General features: G+C 39.3%; 1 non-coding gene across 1 annotated transcript; it reads left to right on the forward strand.

Annotated features, from left to right (window-relative positions):
- Positions 1-2874: 2874 nt before the first annotated feature.
- Positions 2875-2979, forward strand: LOC111562101. Its single transcript, XR_002745154.2, has one exon. It is a non-coding gene; the product is annotated as a U6 spliceosomal RNA (small nuclear RNA).
- Positions 2980-24901: the final 21922 nt, after the last annotated feature.

Below are 24901 nucleotides of genomic sequence, written 5' to 3' on the forward strand. Positions count from 1 at the left end.
GCCAAGCTCCCTACTAAAAATTTTCGTCTTAAGGGCACAAGCCATGTTTTATTTTTCTTTATGTAGTCTCTTATACTTGGTGCAAAAAGGGTTGTATATAGGGTAATGATTAAATATTTGAAGAGTAACTTAATGTTTAGATGCTAAAAAATGTTTTAGAATTAGATAGCGGTAGTTATTGCACAATATTTTGAATGCAGTAAATGACATTTTTACTGTCTCTTTTAAATGGTTAATTTTATGTTGCTGAAATTTCACATCAATAAAAATTTGTTAAAAGAATGAATTGATTGAATGAATGATTATACCTTCCTAGCACTTGGCTGACAAATTAGAATCACTTCTTTCTCTCTGCTTCAATTTTGCAGAGGAGAGCAATATGAACATGTAATTGTATTTCCATATCAGCAGCATGAATATGTTCTGTAACTAACTTCTCCCAATTTCTCTATCTTCTCTACCTTTGCAGAGTGGTGTCTTCCACAATCCGACAGCTTCTGATCCCGTGTGAATGGATGGGATTATTCTCTATATTCCCCATCTTCAACCTGACTAAAACAAGCCTCACTAGCCTCCAGTCAGACAATGTGAGGGAGAAACTCACCATCTAACATAAAAATGGAGAATAAGTTTGAGGCTATCTGCATCTTTCCTTAGTTTGAAAGAAAGTTAATCCCAGAATTTATAGACAAAGTACTTTCCCTTAGCTACAAGTACAAATCATTGTCAATTATACAACTTCCTCAATAGAAATGCATTCCAAGAGTATTTTATCTTTTAAAGCAAAAGACATTTTAAATGACATTTAAACACAATGTCTAATATGGCTTAAACAAAGATTTTGAGTGGAACCATTTCATCAGCATTGACATTTCAGCCACCGTGAGTGATTCTCCTTCGAATGTTGATGGAATTGATAAACCCATGGTTTCCACCTCCAGTTTCTCCCCTTCCAATATACCCTGCAAAATGTCGCCAGATTTATCTATCTCACACATTCCCATATCCAGAAACATTACTATCCACTAATTGTTTACTTTAAAAAGCCCTAACTCCTTAGGTCAATGGTTGTTAATGTTGGCTACACATTGGTGGATTTTTTACATATGCCTGGACCATCTGAATTAGAAGTGGTACACAATGAGGCCCAGGTGTAGGTATTCTTTTTAAGGCTCTTCAGGTGATTCTAATGTACAACTGGTGTCAAGAACCACCATCTTGGATAACTTCAGGAGCTTCGGATTGGAAATGGCAGGGGCAGAAGTGTGGGATGTAGGATAAGAAATGAGCGAGCAAGAAAAAGAAGCCAGTCACAACTGAAGAAAATTGAGCCCATAGAGATGTTTCTTGCGGATGCCATTGTTATGAGGCAGATAGAGTTTTTACTCTCTGAGTACAAGTAGAAAATAGCTTCACACCAGCACTTGCCAGTTACAGTCCCTTCTCCAGCTCTCTTTTACATCTGATTCTGGCAGAAGTGCCAGCAATGCAGCCCTTTGCAGTTGCCCAGTGTGTCCTGACAGGCCATTCTTTCATTCTGGGGTCCATGTGTCCCACCCCTGCCCCTTTCTAGGGGGTTGGACCTCTGGCAGGCACAAAACAAGAGTGAGGTTATTGGCTGGTAATTTTCCTCCTGCATAAAGATAAAGAGGGCAACAGTGTTTTATCTGCTGTAACTACTCAACAGGCTCTTTCTTCCCTGGGGCAGGATTAGGTAAAATTTGTGTCACATAGTTTACCCGCCAGGATGTCTGTCCCAAAGTGGAATGGAGAATCTTGAAGGATATAAATGATACTGCTGCAATGGCAGACACATCTGGTGCCCCCAACTCCTTTTAGGAGGCATTCATGTCTAGGTTTTGCTACAAGACCTAGGGTGGGCTTTATCGAAGCACTTTATGACTGTGCTTTTGAAAATGTTTCCCTCTAGTCATCATTATGAGGTTATGTATTAGGTAATGTCTTGAAAAATGGCCAGAGGGCTAAAGTGTCAGCTTTACAGCTCACATACCTGAAAATAACAATGTTGGTTTATTATTTTTATTCGACAATATCTTTGGAATGTCTCATAAACAGAAATTAATAGTGACAACTCTGTCTCTGTACACAACCCTACCAACACATAATGCTAAGAAAAGCCAAGGCCACTAACTGAATACTTTCAAGAATTCCTCTCCCTATTATCCCATTCAAGGTACACTCCTGGCCTTTTTTGTCTCAGCCATCAGAGTCAACTTCAGTTACCCAAGGTTCACTAAAATCCACAGATAATCCTCCACTTAAATATTTTTTTAAAGAATTGCAACCTCTCTTCCCATCTTATCTCCTATAAAAATTTCCAATAAGCAAGAGAGATATGAGTTGGTATATCCAGGCCCAAAGACAAAAGACTGGCTGGGAATGTGAGAATGTTAGCAAAGAAATGACCGAAACATTTTGAAATCACATCTATATTTTTAATTGGTAACTTTTCTTTCTTTTTATTTAAACTTTCACATGTGTGAGCCAATTATAATTGCTATTTTTGGGGAATTTAAGAAGTTATTAATAAATGAAAAGACAATATAATGTCTGCACAATCTGGATTTAAAAAACATTAATTTGCGGGGGAGGGGCACTTGGGTGGCTCAGTCAGTTGAGTGGCCAACTCTTGACTTGGGCTCAAGTCATGATCCCAGGGTTATGATCACGCTTCCCCTTGGGCTCCACACTGGGAGTGGAGCCTACTTGAGATTCACTCTCCCTCTCCTTTTGCCCCTCTCCCTAGCTTGCATTCTCCTCTCTCTTTCTCAAAAAAAAAAAAAAAGCATTAATTTAGATTGGTCTTATACAGAAATCGCTCCAGGTAGCATTACCTTCAAACATAAAGTTTGAATGCTCGTTTGGCAGCACGTCTAACTAAAGTTGGAATGACACGGAGAGCATTAGCATGGCTCCTGCACCAGGATGATATGCAAATGCAAAGTTTGATCACTTTTCCAGATGAACACATTCCAGACTTTTTAAACCAACCAGTATTAATCAACAAAATAGAAATTAAGCATATACTATATACAAAACAATATTCCATATTTTAAAAATATAAAGTAGTATCTCTATAGTCCTAGATTCTGTAATTGAGTATATACCTATATATGTGATTTCCTTGGGCTCTCAATAAAACAGTGATAATGCTCTTCTACTAATCAAATTACTCATTTTCATGAATGTCTGCTGGAGGTTAGGATTTTAGGTTATATTCTCTTTTTCTATACCCAACGCCTCATATAAGTAGTTGATTCACATGAGGTAATTAATATATGTTTGTTGAATAAATAACCACTCATATAATACCTACACACATATATCTATGTATAATAGATACATGTATGCAATACATATATATGTATATGTACTATAGATATATAGAAACACACACACACACATACACACGAGATATTGATTATTTGTTTTTGTGAAGTTTGGTGTGTGTGTAAAATTAGAAGGAAGTAAATGACAAGTGTAGTGTAATATTTCCATCATTCCAGTGTTGAGATAATAAAGCCATGCCCAATTTGTCCTGTGATGTTATAGGACAAGTGGTAACTTGTAAAATATGTAGGTGGGAACTGGTTTGGTCAATATTTCAACTGAATTTCTGGAATAATAATGATCTTTCTTGCATTTTTCTGGACACCCCTTTAAAGAGTTTTTCCACGAAGCAGGTTTTGGGACAGCTGCTTTCACATGTGGTCCTGAGAAAACTGTATTGAAAAGAAAGATAACTTCCACCCAAATATCTATTGCTGTATTACACAGAAATGTACAGTAAAACATGTGATGTATTATTACCTGAATTATATATTCCAAGGTCCAAAGACTGAAAAAAGAGGCTTCAATCTATTTTTTCCAGCATGCTTGAAGGCAAATGTCCTTTAAAATTTGCACATGATGGGAATGGAATGTGCTCAGGGATCAGCTGAAAGTTTAAAAAACATGAGAACTTTGCAGCTGTGGCTATGGGCTTAGGCTCAGCAGGAGAGGACAGGTCCCCTTCTGGGCCATTCTATAAGTTCCAATGAGTTCCCCAGGGAGTCACAGATAATACTCCTTGTCCTGACAAAGCCATATGCAGATTTTGAGCCAAACTATGCAGGTGTACAGTAATAAGATCTTACATTTGCATAGCACAACAGATTATATTGTGCTATATAATCTTTTGAATTAGGTAGAAAGCTAATTGTCTCCAGGTTATAGACAAGGAAACCAAACTTTGGTGAGGGTTAGGGGTATGAGATAATAGAAAACACATAACTGGTCTCTGTTCCTAGTTTCTGACAGAGCTCCTAAAACCGTTGTAATTTCCTAAGTGATAAGAGCACAGGGACCATCCTTTGTTCTAATGTTTGGTCTTTCCTGACACAGGGCTCCTGGTTCCTGACACAGGGCTCCTAAGTCCCTTGGAATTTCCTTGATGATAGGGGTCTCTTGTTCTAATGAGGTGACTCTGAGTAGACTCCTGGATGGCATTGATCAACAGAAAGACCAAGCCATGATTAGAGGCTTGGAAAAAAAAAAAGAGGCTTGGAACTTCCAGCCACACCCCCACATTCTCCAGAGAGGGAAGCGGGGTTGCAAAAGACGTTCATGATAGATCATGTTTACATGATTAAGCCTTCATAAAAATCCCAAATGTATGTGGTTGGAAGTGAGTTTGCTTCTGGGTTGGTGAACACACGGAGGTGCCGGGAGATGGCATGGAAGTTCTAGGTCTCTTTCTACCGACCTTGCTCTGCATCTCTGCCATCATATGTATCTTTTTATCATATACTTTTATAAGAAGCTTATAAATAGTAAGTAAATTGTTTTCTTGAGTTTGTGAGCCCCTCTAGCAAATTAATCAAATATAAAGAGGGGGTAGTAGGAACCTCTAATTCATAGCTGATCAGTCAGAAGCACAGGTAACAACCTAGACTTGCAATTGGTATTGGAACTGGGGGGAATACTTAACCCCCTTTAACTGGGCCCTTAACATGTGAGATCAGATGTTATCTCCAGAATTGCTTAGTGTGGGAAAAGACCCTGCATAGCTGGCTTCAGAAGTGTTGTGACTGTGGCAGTCATGTGAGAGTAAAGAAGAAATCTGGGAGGGAGACTGGGTTTTTCCTGCTTGAGTGGCTTGCAAGGTCCCACAGCAGAAAGGGGCAAAATTGGAAATAGAACCTATAGATTTGGTCAGATTTCATATAGAGTTCAGAGGATATAAGTGTTTTCCAGTCCTACTATTTTCTGGCTATGTGACTTTCTTCAAGACTCTCAAGCTCTTTGAACTTGAACAGCCTCATCAATAAAACAGAATAAAAATCTCTCACATTGTTACTCTGGGGGTGAAATAATGTGTGAAAAGTTTTGTTGACAGCAAAATATGATTTAAGGTTTATGTCATATTTACTCTTTTACTCCCCTGCAAATGGTAACAGTATAGTTTTCCAGAAGCATCCTGTTTAAAAAAAAAAAAAGGCACAGAATCTGTAATTCTGAAATCCTCAAAACTCTACACCAAAAGTCTTTCTAACTCAGACAGCAGCAAAGTCTTACCTGAACTGACAGTCCTATTTACTTTCTTGTTTTACCCTATTTAATACGAATATTCGTTTCTTCCACATCAGAAATACCAATATAATTATAAGGTTACAAGTTGCTGCCTCACACCTGTAGACGTCTTCTGCAATAATTGGTATTATTTTTTGTTATTTATTATTTTTATTATTTATGTTATTTTCCTACAACTCAACATCCTATATCCCAATGTATATCTGGCCCTTGAGATTTGGGGAGGATCATGGGGCTTATAATATGGAATGGAGTCACACTCACCCAGCTTAAAGATGACCGGATGACAGGATGCCACAATTCTGGGTGAATTTTGAGTGTCAGGTCAGAGGCTGGGTGGTTCTGAGGTCAGCCAGAGGTTGGGTCTACTCCAGAGGAAACTTAGGACAGCCTCGGAGATGTCACGCATTTCCGGTCCCAAGCTTCAACTTGATTCCTGGTCCTGAAACGAATGAGGCTATTTGAATGACTCTCCTCACAGTAACACAGCCAAGGGCTAGAATCAGAAACCATGGTGGAGAATGGATGAGCAAAGCCATTGGGCAACATTGGATCTGAATCTGGATCCCTACACTACTGCTTACCAGCTCTGCACCTTTGACGGGTTTACCAAGATTTTTAAATATTATCTTCTCATCCTTAAAGTGGAAAATTTAAAATTTGTCTGAGGGCTGTGATAAGTTTTCAATGGCACAAGATATATAGAAGTGCTTTCTGTGGTGACTGATTGATACTAGGTGTCCAGTAAAGGGTTGATTCCACTCTCTTTTCCTTTGTTACCATTTCCATGGTATTTCCACTAACAGAAACCTCTACCATAAGGTTATTGTGAAGTTTTTCTTCAAATTGCTAATTTGTTGTGGTGGTGGTATATTAATTTAAATAGCTGAGGGTTGTTATTTCATTTATTTTTTTTTCTGAATCTTGGTTTGGATTTGTGCCATTTTTAAGTCCAGAAAGTTGAATTTCTGGTTTAATTCCAATATTATTCTGGCAAGCTATTTTTTTAAGAAAACAAACTGTTTTAATAATGTATGAGGATTATAATGCACGTGTCTCACAGTTTGCAGGAAACAGAGCAAAACACCCATAAGTGATAAAGTGTGTTTACTGTAGGTCAACTAATTACATTTCTCAAACCTGGAATATATGAAATTTGATGGTTGGCTCTAGTCTGTAGAGAACTACAGGGCACGCACTGTATCTTGGCTGAGATTCATTCTGAAGTTCTGAGGCTGGAGCTCATGATAATAGCACGTGAGCTTTGGTATGACTAATTCACTTAAATTTTTTAAATAGGTCTTGAGTCAAAAAGTTCTCCCAAAGTTAAATCACCACAAGTCATAAATGCTCAAAGAGAGATTCCCTCCAGCACTGGCATTTCTCCTGGCTGTTGTGTCGGGCAGCACAAGAGCCAACTCACAGGCCATCAAGAAACCTCATATCAAGGTGCTACATGTTGCTCTCAGGACCTTTTTCTCAAATAAAGGAGCATACATTGCAAAAGGAAGGCTTGCATGCCTGTGAAGGTGGTCTGTAAGCCAATGGGGAAATGAAGGACAATTCAGTAAGTGGTCCCAGGACCAGTAGTCACCACAAAAAAATAAATAAATAAACCTCATTAATGTGAATCTCAGGAAATCAATGCCAGACAAAGTTAAGCCTTTGATGCAAACAGGAAAATTTTCATAAGAAAATATGCAAGACTACCACATGACCTCAAGACAGGGAAGGAGTCTTAAACAGGACAAAAATGCACAAACCCTAAGAGAAAATATGACCAGATTTTACAACAAAGTTTAAGATGTCCACAGAACAAAAAGTACTAATAAACAGAATTAGAAGACAAGCCACAGGACTGGGAGGTGATATCTGCATACAACTGACAAAAGATTGGTAACTGGATTGTATAAAGTAGTTCCAGACATTAATAAGAAAAAAGTAATGGCACAGTAGAAAAATGGAGAAAAAAGATATAAATACCAGAACAGGAAACAACATTGACCAATCACTTTATGAAAAGATGTTCAGGGACTCCTGGGTAGCTCAGTTGATTAAAGCGTCCAACTCTTGATTTCAGCTCAGGTCATGATCTCACGGCTCCATGAAAAGGAACCTCCTTGTTGGGCTCTGCACAGACAGTGTGGAGCCTGCTTTGGATTCTCTCTACCTCTCTCTCTGCCCCTCCCCCACTTGCATGTGTGAGCACACATGCTCTCTCTCTCTCTCTCTCTCAAAATAAATAAATAAACTTAAAAAAAAGGGTGTTCAAGGTGAAAAATAATTATGGAGAAGCAAATATAAACAGATTTGGCAAAATTTTAAAAGTTCATAATGTCACCTTCTGGTGAAATGATGAAATGGAAAGTTTTGTGTGCTGTTGAAGGGCAGTGTAAATTGGTAAAGCCACTTTGGGGAAGACATAGTTGGCATTATCTCCTAAGGTTGAAGATACTTCCACTCCTTTGTCCAGGATTTCCATCCTAGAGCAGGACTTCCCACAGATGGCACTGTGAGCTCTGCACAGGTTACTTGTGTGCTGGGACTTTGATCCTGGAGCCTTGGGGACAGGTGGGGAGGGAAGGGCTGACAGTGGCTTGAAGTCCTGTGTTGGTTCTTTCTGGATACTCACCTGATTCCATAAGTATGCTATATATATTTTTTTCATTTTCTATACACAAAAAATGTTACACAACCCTGCCCAGAATGTGTGCCTTTACTTTCACAAAGAGATACCCACAGTGGTCACAGATATGTGCCTACAGCATTGTCTATGCTGTGTCAGACCACACGACTACAGAATTTTTTGTGGTGACAAAAACTTAGAAATGACTTAGTTTCATTCAAAACTTTCCAACTCAGAAAGGTCTTCCTCCAAGAGGCTTTCTTTTTTTTTTTAATTTTTTATTGTTTATTTATTTTTGAGAGAGAGAGAGACAGAGGGTGAGTGGGTGAGATGCAGAGAGAGAGAGAGACACAGAATCTGAAGTAGGCTCCAGGCTCTGAGTTGTCAGCACAGAGCCCAAGGCAAGGTTCAAACTCATGAACCTCAAGATCATGACCTGAGCCAAAGTAGGATGCTTAACTGACTGAGCTACCCAGGTGCCCCCAAGAGGCTTTCTAAATTTGCATCTCCTCTCCTCTTCACTCTCCCCTTCCATGAGGGTCAATTCCATGAGAGCAGAAAACTGTCTATTTATTCACTTCTATATACTCAGAGCATAAAACAGTATGAAGCATAGGAAACAGTAAAATACAGTAAAAAAAAAAAAAAACAATTTTTTAAAGTTTATTTATTTTTGAGACAGAGAAAGCATAAGTGGGGGAGGGATAGAGAGAGAGAGGAGAGAGGGGGGAGAGAGAGAGGGAGAGAGAGAGAGAGAGAGAGAGAGAGAGAGAGAGAGAGAGAGAATTTCAAACAGGCTCCACACTCCATGCAAAGCCCGACGTGGAGCTCAAAATCACAAACCGTGGGATTATGACCAGATTCAAAATCAAGTGTTGGATTCTTAACTGACTGAGCCACCCAGGTGCCCCAAGAGTAAAATACCTTTTTCAATATTTAATGAATGTCCATTCTCCAGTTTAACTGTGTATATTCATAAAACAGAATACCATACAAAAGTTAAAATGTAGGAATTAAGGTTCTAGATACCAATACAGGAAGTTTCTCAAAACATAAGATACAAAAAAGCAGCTTGAAACCATATATATATATGAAAACATTTATATATATATATAAACATATATAAAATATATATATATCATATATGCTATAATACTATTTTTATAAAAAGTAAAAACATGCAAAAACTGTCTATAGATTATTTGTGTATATTAAGCACGTATAAAAGCTTAAAGTGTGCTTGGGAAAGATACACACCAAATGCAGGAACTATTGCAGTTGCCTCTGAGAACACAGCAGAGGAGACGTGATACACAGGGGGCTTGAACTGTATCTGTAATATTTATTTCTTCTAAAAAAATGACACAAGTATGGTAGATGTGTAAGTACTCAGTAGGTTTGCATAGTGGATACACAGAAGTTTGTTATACATTCTAGTATGTGCTTTTAAGTGTGAAAATTTCTATAATGTATATTTAATGTAAAGATACTCTTCACTTGATAAACAATTCACTTTGTGTCTATAAAGGCAAACGTTAGGAAGAACTGGCAAACTTCGGAGCCCCTGGGACTTTTGCCTGTTCTGCAGCATGGCTCAAAGACTTCGTCCTTGTCACTTCACTTACTTTTTCTAAGTTTTACCTAACAGCATCAAGCTATACATTTTCAGAGATAGACAGAGGACAGACACGGACCAACAGCAGCATAGAAGGTTTCCTCCTCCCTGCAGCTGTCTCCAGGCTCTATAATGAGCGCCTTGTCCCACTTCTGTCTCATCTCCACATCCTGGAAGACCTGCCATTTCCCTCTCTGACTTCTGGGATGTGCTGCCCCCCCCACCCCCCCCACCCCCCGCAGCAGCAAGGATTGTCATTCAAATGGGGCTGCAGCTGCTGCGTTTCTGACACTGGAGAACATACTCTTGAGCTTCATGTCCCACTCTCTGATGCTAAACAGTCCTTTTCTGTCTTTTAATAGATTCTTGGAGGAGGAGGAAGTGGAGGCTGAGGTTAGCTTGCTGGCTTGTGTGCCTGTCTCAGCTGGAGTGGCATCTGGCACTAAGCCTACCATTTAGTCAGATGGTATTGCTTTCTGTTACATATGCGCCCGCGCACATGCACAAAGCAGAAGCTTGAGCCATTCAAACTCTAGGTCTCCATGCCTACAAGTTACATTGCCCTGGCCAGAATTATACTGAATCACACTCTGAGGTATAAACTCAAAATATACATGTTCATTGGCATCTACAACCATGTCAAGTGAGGTTCAGCTTGTTTTCAAACTGGCAGTGGGACAGAGAAAGTAGGTGAAACTTCCTTCAAATGATTTCTATTTTTGGTAAAAAGAACTCACAGAATGTGGTAAAAGGATCAGCTCAACCAATTCTCTCATACATGGAGGATTTGGAACCTTTCTAGGGGGACCTCAGTGGACTGTTGCTGTGACTAGAACTTCCCAAATATCTCCTTCCCCAGACTCCTAATGATGACTAAAGCATAGAACTCTGACCTCTTTTTTCCACCCTTCCATGGTTCTCTTCCAGGTTGAAAGCCTTTCAGGACCCATCAAGATCTGTCTTCTCACTCTCTATAGTGAGTCTAGAAACTTCAGACCTATTAGAGCAGAGGTTGTCAAATGATAACTCCAAGCTGGCCAAATCCAACCAGCTGCCTGATTTGCAAATAAAATTTTATTGGAACACAGAAATGCTCATTTCTTTTTTTTTTAAAATTTTTAATGTTTATTTATTTTTGAGAGAGACAGAGAGAGACAGAGTGTGCACGAGGGAAGGGCAGAGAAAGACAGAGACACAGAATCCAAAGCAGGCTCCAGGCTCTGAGCTGGCACAGAGCCGAAGTGGGGCTCCAACTCACAAACGCTGAGATCATGACCTGAGCTGAAGTTGGATGCTTCATTGTTGGATGCCCCAACAATGCTCATTTGTATACAAATTGTCTGTGGCTGTTTTCATGCTAGAATGATAAGGTTGAGTAGTACAGTAGTACTAGGGACCGAAAGCCTAAAATATTTATTGTCTGGCCCTTTACTAAAGAAGTAAGCTGACCCCTTGGTACTAGAAATCCCATAGCTTGAAGGACTGACTAGATTACATGCTATAGCCAAGAAATATCAGGTCAAAAACATACTTATGCTCAATTTATAACCAAGGCTATCCCAGGGAATCAGCAAAACTGGGGGCCAAATATGCACATCTCATTTATTTATTTTTTACATATAACAAAATCAAAGAAATACCCCTCCATAAAGTAGTCCTCTCTTTGACTAGAAATTTTTCCCTGTTGACCCATGATCGCTCTCAACACTAACAATGAAATAACATAGAACTTTAATTTCTCTGTGACTCATCCTCTTTATTCAAGCCATGGTTTCTTGCTGGACTTGTCACCCCACACTTGATGGCTGGGGGCCAAGATGACCATGCCACTGGCACAGCTCAGAGTACCTGGGAAGGTTGAGGGCCCATGGTAAACATGCCCTTTAAAGGGCAACAGTAACAAGCTTCCTCAAGCTTTGGATCACATGTGCCTCACCAGTCTGTGACTACTACTATCCCTTTGTCTTACAGAGACTCAGGCAGATGCTGAGTGGACACAGAAGGCAAATGATATACATCTCTGTTCTACGAGTTCCAAATCACTTGAATGATCCAAGGAAAATGACTATTTCAAAGAACACCCATCCACAATTTACTGTAGTTAATGATGTTTGGTTTCCGGACAGATTGTAATTACCAATATTATATGCATAATAATGTGTTTGACAGGGTTAGCTAAGCTCTGCATTATTGTTTTTAGATCTGTCTGCTTTGTGGTGACTAGATTGAAGGCCAGGAGACTGGAAGTCAAGGGTAAGTCACTCACCCAGTTTGGGTTTCAGTTTGACTCTGGAAATGAGGAGTTTGGATCAAATAACAAGAAAATGATCTTCCTAGTTTACAAAGCAGTTTTGCGGGTGTGATCCTATATTGTTATTTTATGATTTGAGATGTATGCATCTCCGCCATACTTAAGTGCTATTGGAAATGCTGGAACCAGCTTGGCAGTCTTGTGATGGTCTAGAAAAAAGCAGGTCAAAGTGTGTTTCTTGTTTTCCACCGTATCCTTCTTTATAATAAAAGTATTGCTCAAGCAATAAAATACGTTAAGGGTTTACATTTTCTTTGTTTTCCAGTACTAACCTGTGCCCTGTTCTCTTTGTCCACTCCTTCCAGATAACTAGCCTTGGTTAGTTGATGCCATTGGGCTACGATTAGAGCAAAGCTAAGAAACCCTAGCAGACACCATAAAAAGATTTCCAGCCTCGGTACACCACGCCTCACCGAACTAAAGTCTAATTCCGAGAATTACAAAATCGCCAGTAAGACACTGCGGCCTGCGTGAGTCTTAGGGGCCTTCCTCCCCTTCCACTAGCTGTGCTCAGTGAATCTTGTGTGAGGCATTTCTTTCTCAGGTGGGCTGTGTTAATCCTGGTGGAGACTTTGTGGTGAAAACCTCAGACTCTGGCCTTTGTTTTCAGAATTTTTGTGCAGATGAAATCCACTCTGTCTCTGACTCTGTGGACACAGGGGTGCAGTTTTGTGGATTACAGTGTGTATTTTTCGGGTGAGGCTTACGGTGTGTGAATTTGTACGGTGTTTAAGTGACGGATGGAATGTGGAAGGGTTAGGACGCACTCTGTTGAAGCCGTTCCAAGTTGCCAAATGTTTTCTGTGAAGCCCAAGTGTGCCGTCAGGTTTGGATTTCCTTTCCCGACATTTTCAGCTGGTTGCGTTTGTACTTCTGTGGGAGTGTACCTGAGTGGCTGGGTACTGAATAGTTGGCGTAAAAATCTTCCCGGACAATGATGAAAGAAAGATATACGATCTCCCTTCCCAGAAGCTGAGTTTGATGTGGAAAGAAAGGAAAAGAAAATCAATTCCCAGCTCAGTTTCCTGCCTGTGCTGGTCAAAGAAGTCATCCAAACCTGAACATTTAATGATTTTAATGTAATTCTGGAGTTTTAGAAATTAAGTACAGAGGCCAACTATCAGAAGGCATGAGGAGATGCTAACTCCTAGATAAAAGAAGAATTAAACTAGAAAAACATTTATTGTTATCATAGCACTTCCTAATAGGTTAGTTCATTTCATATGCCTTGAAAGAGCAAAAATGTTGCACTTTAGTCAGAAAATAAGCTGCAGTGCACATGTATCTTGCCAAACACCAATTTTTAGAATATTTTTGAGACCTTAGGAGACTAAACTTAAGTAGCACAGAAAGATGTTTCAGAGCACAACACTTAAGTAGACACCACTGAATTGGTCTGATAGACTTTCATTTAGGGATAATAATTTCCTAATTTATAAGGACCCAAGCAACACTCGTCTGTTTCCACCAAAGTAGCTCCCTTTTACTATTCTTAATGCCTCCTGATGTTGAGGGTCACGGAGTGATTTCATGGATAAAAATAGTTCCTACTGTTCAAACAAATAGAAAAGCATTGGATTTATTTATTTCTGAGGATCCTTATGGCCTCCGTAGTTAATATGACAGAATGAGAAGAGAGCTGAATCAGGAAGGGAAGAGTGTGACAGACACTATCGGTTTTTATGTTGATCTCACCTTCCACTTCACCTCACTCTTATATTTCCTTGCTTACAGATCTCTGACTTTGTTCTGAGATTTGGAACAGCCATGGGTTCAGGGATAGAGACCATCCCTGGCCGAAAGGTGAATCTCAATTGGTCTATGCCAATCACAGTAGTCTTAATCACCAGACAGTCATTGGTTTAGGTGTGAACATATGCTCTTACTCTGGGCTTTGGAGAACTAGAATCTATTGGGAGTGTCTCCAAAAGACTTCCTTTGCTAGAAAAAGAGATACATAGTGGTCTGTTTCTTTTGCTGGATCTCTGCACTAGGAGCAGCTATCTAATTTGTGGGGCTCAGTAAAGACTTAAAATATGAAGATCCTTGTTTGTTTCTTCTACTGTCTCTCTCTACCTGCCATGGTATTTTTTTACTTGCTATTTAGGGATGGGTAACCTCATAGGCGCCTCACCCAGCAACTCAGCATGCAGAAATCACATTACCTGACCCTACCCACATCAATACTCAGAACCCCACTGAAGGCAAGGGGTGGAAGTATTTGGGGCAGGGGTCAGGGAGCAGGTGATCAAAAACTGGTTCAACCCACATGGTGAGGCAGGAATGCACATGAGTCAAGGCTCCAAACTCTTGGTCCTTTGCTCCTTTGTCCCATTGAACTTCACTTACAAAACACAAATCCAAAGTAAAACTATTAAGAATTTCAAGATGGCAACCATAGAGCATTAGCCCTCATGCATGGCACTATTATGAGCCTGGGGCCACAAACAAGCATACTGACTGCATACCCATGAAGCTGGCCCTTGTCTTCATGTCTGCATGTGTTACCTGAATCTGCCTCACCCATCTTGAAACCACAAAGGGAACATGGCTAAAGAAGAAAGGGGAACAAGCTAAAGAAGGAAGACAAAAAGCACCCAGGTCTTTAAGGTTATTAAGCTATTAAATTAACCAACCTTGAAAATTGTCCAGTCTCAAGAATTCTTGCTATATAAGAATCCCTTGTTTTATATCCCTTGTTTTATAGCCACTTTTACTTGGGTCTTTCATTAGTCACAATTGAAAGTATTCTAACTGATAGGAAAAATTACACGTTAAATTTTTTCTTTTATTTTTGAGAGAGAGAGAGAGAGCAGGGGAGGGGCAGAGAGAGAGGGAGACACAGAATCCAGAGCAGACTCCCGGCTCTGAGCTGTCAGCACAGAGTCCAAATCAGGGCTCAAACTCATGGACCGTGAGATCATGACCTAAGCCGAAGTCGGAAGCTTAACTGACTGAGCCACCCAGGTGCCCCAATTACACATTTTTTAAAGTTTATTTATTTATTTTGAGAGAGAGAAAGAGAGAGAATCCTAAGCAGGCTCTGTGCTAACAGTGCCTGATGCAGGGTTAGATCCCATGAACCTTGAGATCATGACCTGAGCAGAAATCAAGAGTCAGATGCTCAACAGACTGAGTCACCCAGATGCCCCAGGAAAAATTACATATTGATGAAAGAAGTCTACAAAGGGACTAGAAAGCTGTTAAGCTAGAGGAATTTTGCTCTGACATTCAAATTTATAGCCACTGTTCTAGAGAATGCAGTTCTTGCTTTTCTCCAATCACTCTGCAGGGCATGAGCCTGTGCCCTGTGTGTGCATTGGAGCCCAAACACAGGCAGTGCTCTCACACCCCACCCCCTCACGTTCCTTCACTCTTAGAAGACTTAACAAGTTTAAGTAGGGCAGATATTGGCAAACTATGACACGGGATAAACACCCACATCGAGTTTTAGGTGCACAAGAATGGAGATAATGGAAAGAGGTCACTGTGAGCTTTAGGAACAATTTGAGGCAAAATTATAAAATAGATGAGGCTTGTTTTAGGCTTGCCTACTCTCCTTATGATAGAGTTTTTTTTTTTTTTTATCTTTAGAGACTCTTCCCTACATAAATATCTTAGATTCTATTCTTGGTTATTCCTACTTAAGGTACTAACTAAAAATTCACGGTGACATTTTACATAAAGTTTTGATTGTCTGGCCCCTAAAGTTCCTTCAGACTTTGAGTTTTTATGATTCTTCATTGGATGCTCTGTGGCCCTCCTACATAAAAATACTGGGAAAGTAGATTTTTTGGGGACTTCAAGAAGTTCCAAATCCATAAAGCTCTTCCTTGAATTATGGGTTTGTAAGAAGAATAAATACCCTCTGAAAAAAAAAACAGCTTCATGGAAAAGGTATGAGAGAGACTTTGAAGGATGTGGTTTGATAACCTATCTGGATGGAAAGGCACTCTATCTAGAAGGTCAGCAGGTGTGCAGGCATGGATGGATGTGCTTCCCTCTGCCTGAGGAAGGGGGATATAACCCTTAGAAGTCTCTTCACCTCCCTTCTCAGGAATGGTTAGGTATTAAGCATGCTTTTTAGACATTTCTAGGGATGAGAGCAGGGTCTACAAATTGTGGGTCACTTTTCTACTTTTATAGGTTATGCTGGGTTGAATAGCATCCCCATATAATTTATGTCATCACAGAAACTCAGAATGTGGCCTATTTAGATATAAATGTACTTAGTTAAGATGAGAACATACTGGATTCTAGTAGACCCAAATCCAATGATGGGTATCCTTATGAGAAGGTATGTGAAGACACACAGGGAAGATGGAAACTTGAGGATGGAGGCAGAGACTGGAGTTATGCTGTCACAAGCCATGTAATATCAGAAATCACCAGAAGCTGGAAAAGGCAAGGAAGAAATATTTCTTAGGGCCTTCAGAGGGACCATGGCCCCGTCAACAACCTGATCTTGAACTTACAGCTTCCAGAACTGTGAGAGAATAAATTTCTGTTGTTTTGACCCACCCAGTTTGTGGTAATTTGTTATGGTGGCCTTAGGAAACAAATACACAGGTAAATGATGGAGGTTGCCTCTCACTGGGGCCACTGACCAGGTAGAATGATAAGGCTTGAGAGCTGACCATTGACTGGGCCTTGAATTTCAGAAAGGGAAATGGAGGAGGTCCTTCCTCAACAGACCATCTACTGACTGCCCCGGAGGGGGGGAGCAGGGCTCACCTTTCCATCTGAAAAGAGCCTGTGATATTAGGTAAGTGATATTAGATTGGATGTTGTCTTAAAGGTCAGCATTCCTGACTGCTGCATGCCCATGGATATGCATCTAGGTTTCTCCCACTTCCACTTTTTCATCACAGCTGTCTGCCAAACCAAGTCAGACCACAGGTCTTCCTGTTTGAACCAGTGAGTTTGTTCAGTGACATCAGACAAGACGGCTGAAAGCTGTTGGAAGTTTCCTCCCTACTAGATTAGCAGCACGTGGGTGAACCATGCTCATACATTATTCAGAGGGGAAAAAATGTGGGCTTTGACTGAACTTTGAAGGCATCAGCAGCTATTCCAGAGGAGAGTGACCTATTGTTCTGCTTCACAGAACACAAAGAGCAAGCGGAATTCCTTACAGCATAGCTAATGGAGTGCACACAGACACTGTGATGAACTGGCCAGCAGACATCTTTTACGAGCTCTGAGAGCCTGTGCAGCATGCCACACCGCTGATCAGAGGAAGGATGTTCACACTTTTTCTATTTCTGTAAGGTTACAACCCAGTGATACTAGGGTCAGGAGTTTCTGGAAGAGAAAATGGTGTCATCTGTGGAGTGTGTACTTCTCAACAGCACCAAGGTCCCCTCAGAAGGCCCACCAGGAAGAAAAGGTTGGCCTTCATGGTGTCGTCTGACAGATCCTTCTCTGAAACATGGGAAGCCCTTCCTGTATCATGGAGGAAGAAGAGAAATGGTTGCAAAATTCACTTTTAAAAAACTGCACACCACGTGTTTCAAAGAAACCAGAAAATCACTTTCTAAGAATGGGAGAAAGAAACTCTGACAAAAAGGATCCAATGAAGGCTAATAGGGCCTCAGTCCAGAGCATCTATAAGGGTTCTGAACTAATTCCTGGTGAAGGCTCTTTTTCAGTCAATAATTAAATTTTAAATATTCTGGGGAGAACATAGAACAAACCGTGATAAAGCTATTTATTTGTTCCCTATGTTATCACTCTGGCTTTCAAGAAAGACTGAGGAGGGGTTGGAGTGGGAGAGGAAGAAGAGAGAGAACTATCTTGTTTATATTTCCCTTGGCAAACATTTCTCAATCTGTGGATTAAATTGATCTGTATTTATTAAATATGCTTGATTTCAAAGGTGGAAAACTGATTTATTAAGAAAAAATATGTTGATAGTACAAACTTGATTTAAAAAATTCCATTTTCTCATAGTAAGCTCTCATGATGTTCCAAATATAAAAAGTATAGTTCAACGCATATAAGACTTATAGAAAGACAATAAAATTACTTATAAACTCATTTAATAATATCTATAATGCTTAAGCTTATTCTGTTAAGTATGTTTTAGTAATTAGGTAATATTTGGGGAGGCTACATATGTCATTTCAGGTCCCAGATTGGCCTTAATAAAGATCTTTAACAATTTTAGGCATACAACTTATTTGTAATTAAATAATTCATTCAACACTTAAATCCTTCATTTATCCAACAGATATTATTGAGCTCCTATCATGTTCTAAATACTGTGTTGATAAGTAGGGTGAATGACAAGACTGGAACAGATGAAGCCTTCACAAAAAGCTGTGAATTAAGAAATATGTTCCCAACGTTAGCAAAGTATCTCTCCTCTTTGATGATATATTTAAACTTTTAATGCTGAAAGATAAATTATTATTCTAAAACAAGAAGCAGCCATTATCAGAATTTCATAGACAGTTCATTTTTAAGAACATAATTTGTTTGATTCCTTAAGTCTTATTATAATTTTGAGTTAACTATTTTGTATAGCCATAAATAAAGTAATGGACAAGTATTTAGTCTCTGTATTGTGTGGACTCATATTTATACTTTATCACTCATTAGCTTTTGATGAATAACCAGACATCTCTATGCCTCAGTTTTCTCATCTGTACAATGGTAATAATAGTATGTACTTCACAGGTTGTAGGGTGATGATTAAACAATTTAATACACAGAGTGCCTGGAACAGCTCCTGGAACAGAGTAAATTCACAGAAACATTTTTATTTGATTTTTTTAAACAGTGAGTGTTTTCCTTCTTTAAAAAAAATTTTAATGTTTATTATTTTTTTTTGAGAGAGAGAGAGAGAGAGAGAGAGAGAGAGAGAGAGAGAGTCAGAGTGTGAGCGGAGGAGGAACAGAGAGAGAGGGAGCCACAGAATCTGAATCAGGCTCCAGGCTCTAAGCTGTCAGCACAGAGCCCAATGCTGGGCTCAACTCACAAGCCGAGAGATCATGACCTGAGCCAAAGTCGGACACTTAACAGACTGAGCCACCCAGGCACCCCAATTTTTTTTATAGTTAAGACATGATTTCAACAATACAATAAAATGAGGGTAAACAAGCAGGTTGTGGGTGAGAAGAACTGGCCTCAGTTTCAGGAGACCTGAGGTTGAATCTCAGCACTGCTGCCAAAGAGTCCAGGTAGGTCAGTAAACTGGGTTTATTTTTACTGTGAAGACAGAGCACACAGATCCCCTTTCAATTATCCACTCCCTCTATTATACGAACACATCCTGCTTTCCGCTACTCAATGACAAATGAGGGACTTGAACTACATGGTCACCAGCGCCCTGTTCACCTCTAAAATTGTGTGACACTGTGATTTCAACAGGATCATAATTCAGGCCTAGGAAATGTTTTGATAGTGAACCCCTTAGTTAGAAAAGTATTTTTTGAAAATGTATCTGTAGACATAGTTGAAGGAAATTCCTCCCACTGAAAATTACTTCTATCCATGAAAACAAGGTAGTAGAAGATGTTCAGGCTGGTGAAATGAATTTTGATATTTAATGGACAGTTCCAAATAAACTCTTTAGAATCCAAGAGCTTGGACATAGTCTAAATGAAGAATTGAAAAGCTGTTCTGATAAAGAGTGCCAAATGTGTATACAATTTTTTGAATTCTTCAAAGTGGTTTTGTATCTATTATTTCATTTTCTCTGCCTTAACTGTAACTTTTGCAGAAGAGCTCTGCACTAGAAACCGGATATTCCAGGTTTTCTACCAGCCATATCATTGCTCTCTAAGGAACAGAGTACCTAGATGTTTGGGTCAACTTACTTATATGAATGTCTTTCTCTTGTGAGCATTTAATTTTTTTTAAAAGTTACTTGGGGAAAGTTCATTTTCAAAGAGCCAGTTATAAAAAGAAATATGAATTACACACCCAAGCACGGTCTTGAGACTTAGCAGTCTTCATAAGCAGCAGTTTTATTTCCATACATAGATTTTTAATCATTGGCACATCCTACTCAACAACTATACATTGGGGAGTATATAATTATTTGCAACATTACCATGGTATTTAGATATACATAAGCAAACACATTGGGCTAAAAAGAAACATACTTGTGGGATGACAAAATATCTAGCATTGCCTTGAGATTTTCTTATTAAAAGTCCTTAAATTATTGTGAAACATTGAGGACACATCTAAAATTTGAAAAGGTTAGGGAAGTTTCGGTTTAGTAGTCTGGGTCTGTCTTGGCTAAATATCATTGTACCTGAAAAATCTAACAAATAAATAGTCAGGTACCCATCATGATGATGAAGGGAAATATTCAATGAAAAGAATGGTCAATTCATCCAGTATATATCATCGGCATTCTTTCTTACAAATCATTCTTTCAAATAAGCAACAATAAAATTAAATTCAACCATTTTGCCAACAGCTCTACATGGAACATTTGCTATGTGCTTTTACCTGCATAGTACCTCCTGGGTTAAGATACACCACTTGTCTCTGGTGGTTTTTTAACATGGTAGGAGAGGTCACACATAAACACATATAACAATTCCTCCAGTTCTGAGGTGCCTGGGTGGCTCAGTTGATTAAGTGTCCGACTTCTGCTCAGGTCATGATTTGGTGGTTCATGAGTTCAAGCCCCATGTCAGGCTCTGTGCTGACACCTCAGAGCTTGGTGGCTGCTACCGATTCTGTGTCTCCCTCTCTCTCTGCCCCTCCCCTACTCATGCTCTGTTTTTCTCTGTCCCTCAAAAATAAATAAACATTTAAAAAATTAAAAAACAAAAACAATTCCTCCAGTTCTATTACTATCACCCTGGCATGAGACACCCATCATCTTACCCCCGAATTTTTTTCATGTCCTTTTTGTTCCTCCTTTTGGCCTCCTACAGTCTTGTTCTACATAGAATTCAGCGTTCCTCCATTGCACTTACAATAAAATCCATACTATTTAGTCTTGTCATGGAGGTGGAAAGAGGGGAGAAGTGGAGGAGAAATCATCGTGCTATTTTCTTTAGCTTCTTGTTTTCAAATTCCTACACAGTCTGGGCCTGCCTATCTCTCTTACATCACCTCCTATACTTCCTCCCTTGTCCAGGGTGCAAGCTATATTTTCCCACCAGAATTAGGGTCAGTGAGAGTAGGTGCACTTACCCATCTTGCTCTTTGTATCAGTGTTGTTTACAAAAATGTCAGGCATATTGCAGGTACATAGTTAGCATTTCTTGAAAATAATGAATGAATAGGAGAGTATTATATCCTTTCCGTATTTTGATATGTTAAGTTTGCAAACTGTGTGCAGACATCAAAGAATAGGATAGTCTTTCATAAGGCTGCCATACATAATAAATTTAAACAATTATTTCTTAAAAATGAGATGGACAGGGGCACCTGGGTAGCTCAGTCAGTTACGCATCCAACTTAGGCTCAGGTCATGATCTCCTGGTTTATGCGTTTGAACCCCACATTGGGCTCTCTGCTGTCAACACGGAGCCCACTTCCGATCTTGTGTCCTCCTCTATCTCTGCCCCTCCCCAGGTTGTGTGCCCTCTCTCTCTCTCTCTCTCTCTCAAAAATAAATAAAAACATTTAAAAAAATGAGATGGACAACAGGCATTGGGTAGATGGTCACAAGAGTCTGAGACTTGAGATGAGCTTAGAATAAAAATGTGAATTTCAATAGATGAACAGAGAGATGAAAGATAGCATTCTAGGGAAATAAAAGACCAAAAGCAAGCCACGAGTATGAATAGGTGGGTGAATATAGTTGGAGGAGGACATTAAGGAAGTCAAAATGATAGACCCCAGCATTCAGACTGAGGAAGAATAGAAGCCACAGTGTGGTAAAGAATGGCTAAATTATCAAAGGACTTGAACAGATTAGCAGAGGAGATGAGAATTCATTAAGTAGGAAAACAGAGGGTTTAAATGTTTTGGAGGAGATAGACATCATGACAAAAGTAGTGTTTTAGGAAGATTTGGATGAAATAAAGGAGGTAAATAACCCTAGGCAAGAAGACTTGTAGCCAATGTCAATCTTTGGGAATAGGTGATATTATAAGAGCCAGAGTGTGAAGTTACAAAGATAATGGGGAGGAAAACTGTGAACCAAAGAGGACAAACAGAACTATTGATGAGAATTTGGATGAGTGAGAAAGGAGAAAGGCAATTAAAACTACGAATACACCATGTGCACTAGAAAACACTTCTATCCAACAGGAAACTGAAGAAATGTGAAACCATATTGCTTAAAGGTCAGTATTCTATACCCAAACATAAGAACTTCCTATGTGCTCAGTTTCCTATGTCTTTCTCTATATTTGGACAAAATCAAAGTATGTCACTCTAGAACCCTGTTATTAAAATATGGCTCTTAAAACAACTGATGGTTATCAGAGGGTTGGTAGGGGAGGGATGGATGAAACAGATGATGGGGATTAAAGCCAGCACTTGTCATGATGAGCACGGGGTGATGTATGGAATTGTTGAATCACTATATTGTACACCTGCAACTAACACACCACTTTATGTTAACTATAATGGAATCAAAAATAATAACTTAATAAGTAAAAAATATGGCTCTGTCAAAGTCTCTCAGTGAGTTGCCCATGTATATTTATAGTTGTTTTTTATTATCTGTCAACAAAATGTTTCAACAGTACGCTGTGTATGATGAGCACCCAGTAAGATGTCTTCCAAGCACCTTTTCTGTGCCCACTCCATTCACAGAAGAGGTTCTGTCTGGTAATACCTGATTGGACACTGAAGTGGATACCTAACTCAAACCGGTCCAATCAGAAACCTGCCTTAAGACTCATAACCAGCAGACAATAAGGAGAAAGGAACTGACGTATGTTGATTCTGGAAGGTTAGAGGAAAAAGCTCATGAATTTGGACCAGATTTGTCTTCATCTTTTTGAATGCTTCATTGTCCAAGTCTTCTCTAATGTCTTAGAATCTATTCAACCCATTTCTTTTGTATTTTCTTATCTTTCAAAAAATCATCTTCAGGTTTCTATTGCATATAACTCAAAGACATCTAATCAATTCCTAGAGTAAAAACACTTTCAGAACAGGTATCAATTATAGATGCAGATGTTTCTAGTGGAAATGGTAAATGAGGGCAAGATAAATGTAACTTTGGAGGTTGGAAAGAAAGTTTGCACATTAATAAAACTCTTCACAAGATTCATCTAAGAAAGGCAAGCATCACTTGACTCATGAACACAGGATTAGATTTCTGCTCGTCTTTCTCCTCCCAGAGAACTGATATTTTTGGTAGGAGATTTTCTTGCATTTCTCCATCTTATCACCTCCTTCCTCAAAGGGAAAATTCTAAACTTGGAGGATGTAGAACAGATCAGCTGTGGTCCTATTTAAAAAGGTATAAGGGTGGTGTGCCATTCAAGGAAGCTGATAAACTGGGGAGAAAAGATGACATAAGTTCCCACAGGGTAGGTTAAATTACCAGAAATAACATGTGAGTTGAGACAGATCAGCTTAACCAAAGGTACTGCTGGCTTCCCCTGGCAATTGGGATTCTAACTGCACAAATGCTTAGCTGGGTTACAACACCCACTCTCCTACAGGTTGAAAGCATATGAAAAGAGCAGTCTATTTTTGTAAGTGACACCCAAGGAGGTTTCTACTTAGTTCAGTACTTTAGTTCATTAGCACAAATACTTTTATGTTATGGTTTATTGGTTTTATGTTCTAGTTCACTTCAGAATAGTTTGATATGCTCACAGAAGTTCACCAAAAAACGCTCTTTTAAAAGTAAGAATCAATAAGAGGGGGCTAGTTCCATTCCTTCATTTGTTCATTCATTCAAAAATATTTATTATGCTTCCAGGTATCCTGCTAGAAAGTGGTTTTATAGGTTGTTTGTTTTAAGGATGCAGTTCTTGCTTGCATGAATCTTGCTCTGATACAGAAGCAAACACTAAATAAAGAACAGTATAAAAATAAGATTACAAATTATAATGAGTAAACTGAAATATGAGAAAATATGAGAAACAGGTAAAGATTTAATTTAATTAATAAAGATGGTCAGGAAAATCTACTCTGAGGGTACTTATTTAAGTTGAATCTGGAAGACTGGCTGTGCCTTAGCCAAGAAAAAGGGAAGAGTGGGGTGGATTTGGAGGCAGGAAAAGGGCATTCCAGAAGAAGTGGAAAGCATGTGCAAAGCTCTTGTGGAAGGAAAGAACTCAGTGCCTTTGAACAAATGAAAGGGTCCAGGGTGGCTGTGGCACAGTGAGGCAGGGATGGCATGCCATCAGAGGAAGATAAGAGGACATAAGTCTTTCAGGCCAGGCTAGGGATTTGGGGGTTCGTATTGAGTATGACAGGAAGCCATTGTAGGTGGTGATATGAATATCATTTAAATGTTGTAAAGACTACTCAGACTGCTGTGTTGAAAATGGGTGTTGTAGTAGGTCAGCAGTAGAAGCAGGGAGACCAGTTTGAAGGTCAAGGCAGTAATCCAGGGGATGCACGAGAGCTATTGATGGAGGATGGTGATTACAAAATGGCGTTTTGGAGTTAATCTACCTTAAATATGCTACAGTCTGTCCACTGCTTGACTTGGAAAACTACTTTAAAAAGGCATAAGTATAGCCAAATGGTATGTCTTTGGTCACAACTTCATCCGAGATGTTTTTGAGTATTTTATGTTGCTTTTAATTTTTAAAAAGTTTAAAAATACAAATGTGCGTAGAAAAAAAAATGACATCATTTAGATACACAC

Source organism: Felis catus, chromosome C1, assembly GCF_018350175.1.
Source record: "Felis catus isolate Fca126 chromosome C1, F.catus_Fca126_mat1.0, whole genome shotgun sequence".
Taxonomy (NCBI): domain Eukaryota; kingdom Metazoa; phylum Chordata; class Mammalia; order Carnivora; family Felidae; genus Felis; species Felis catus.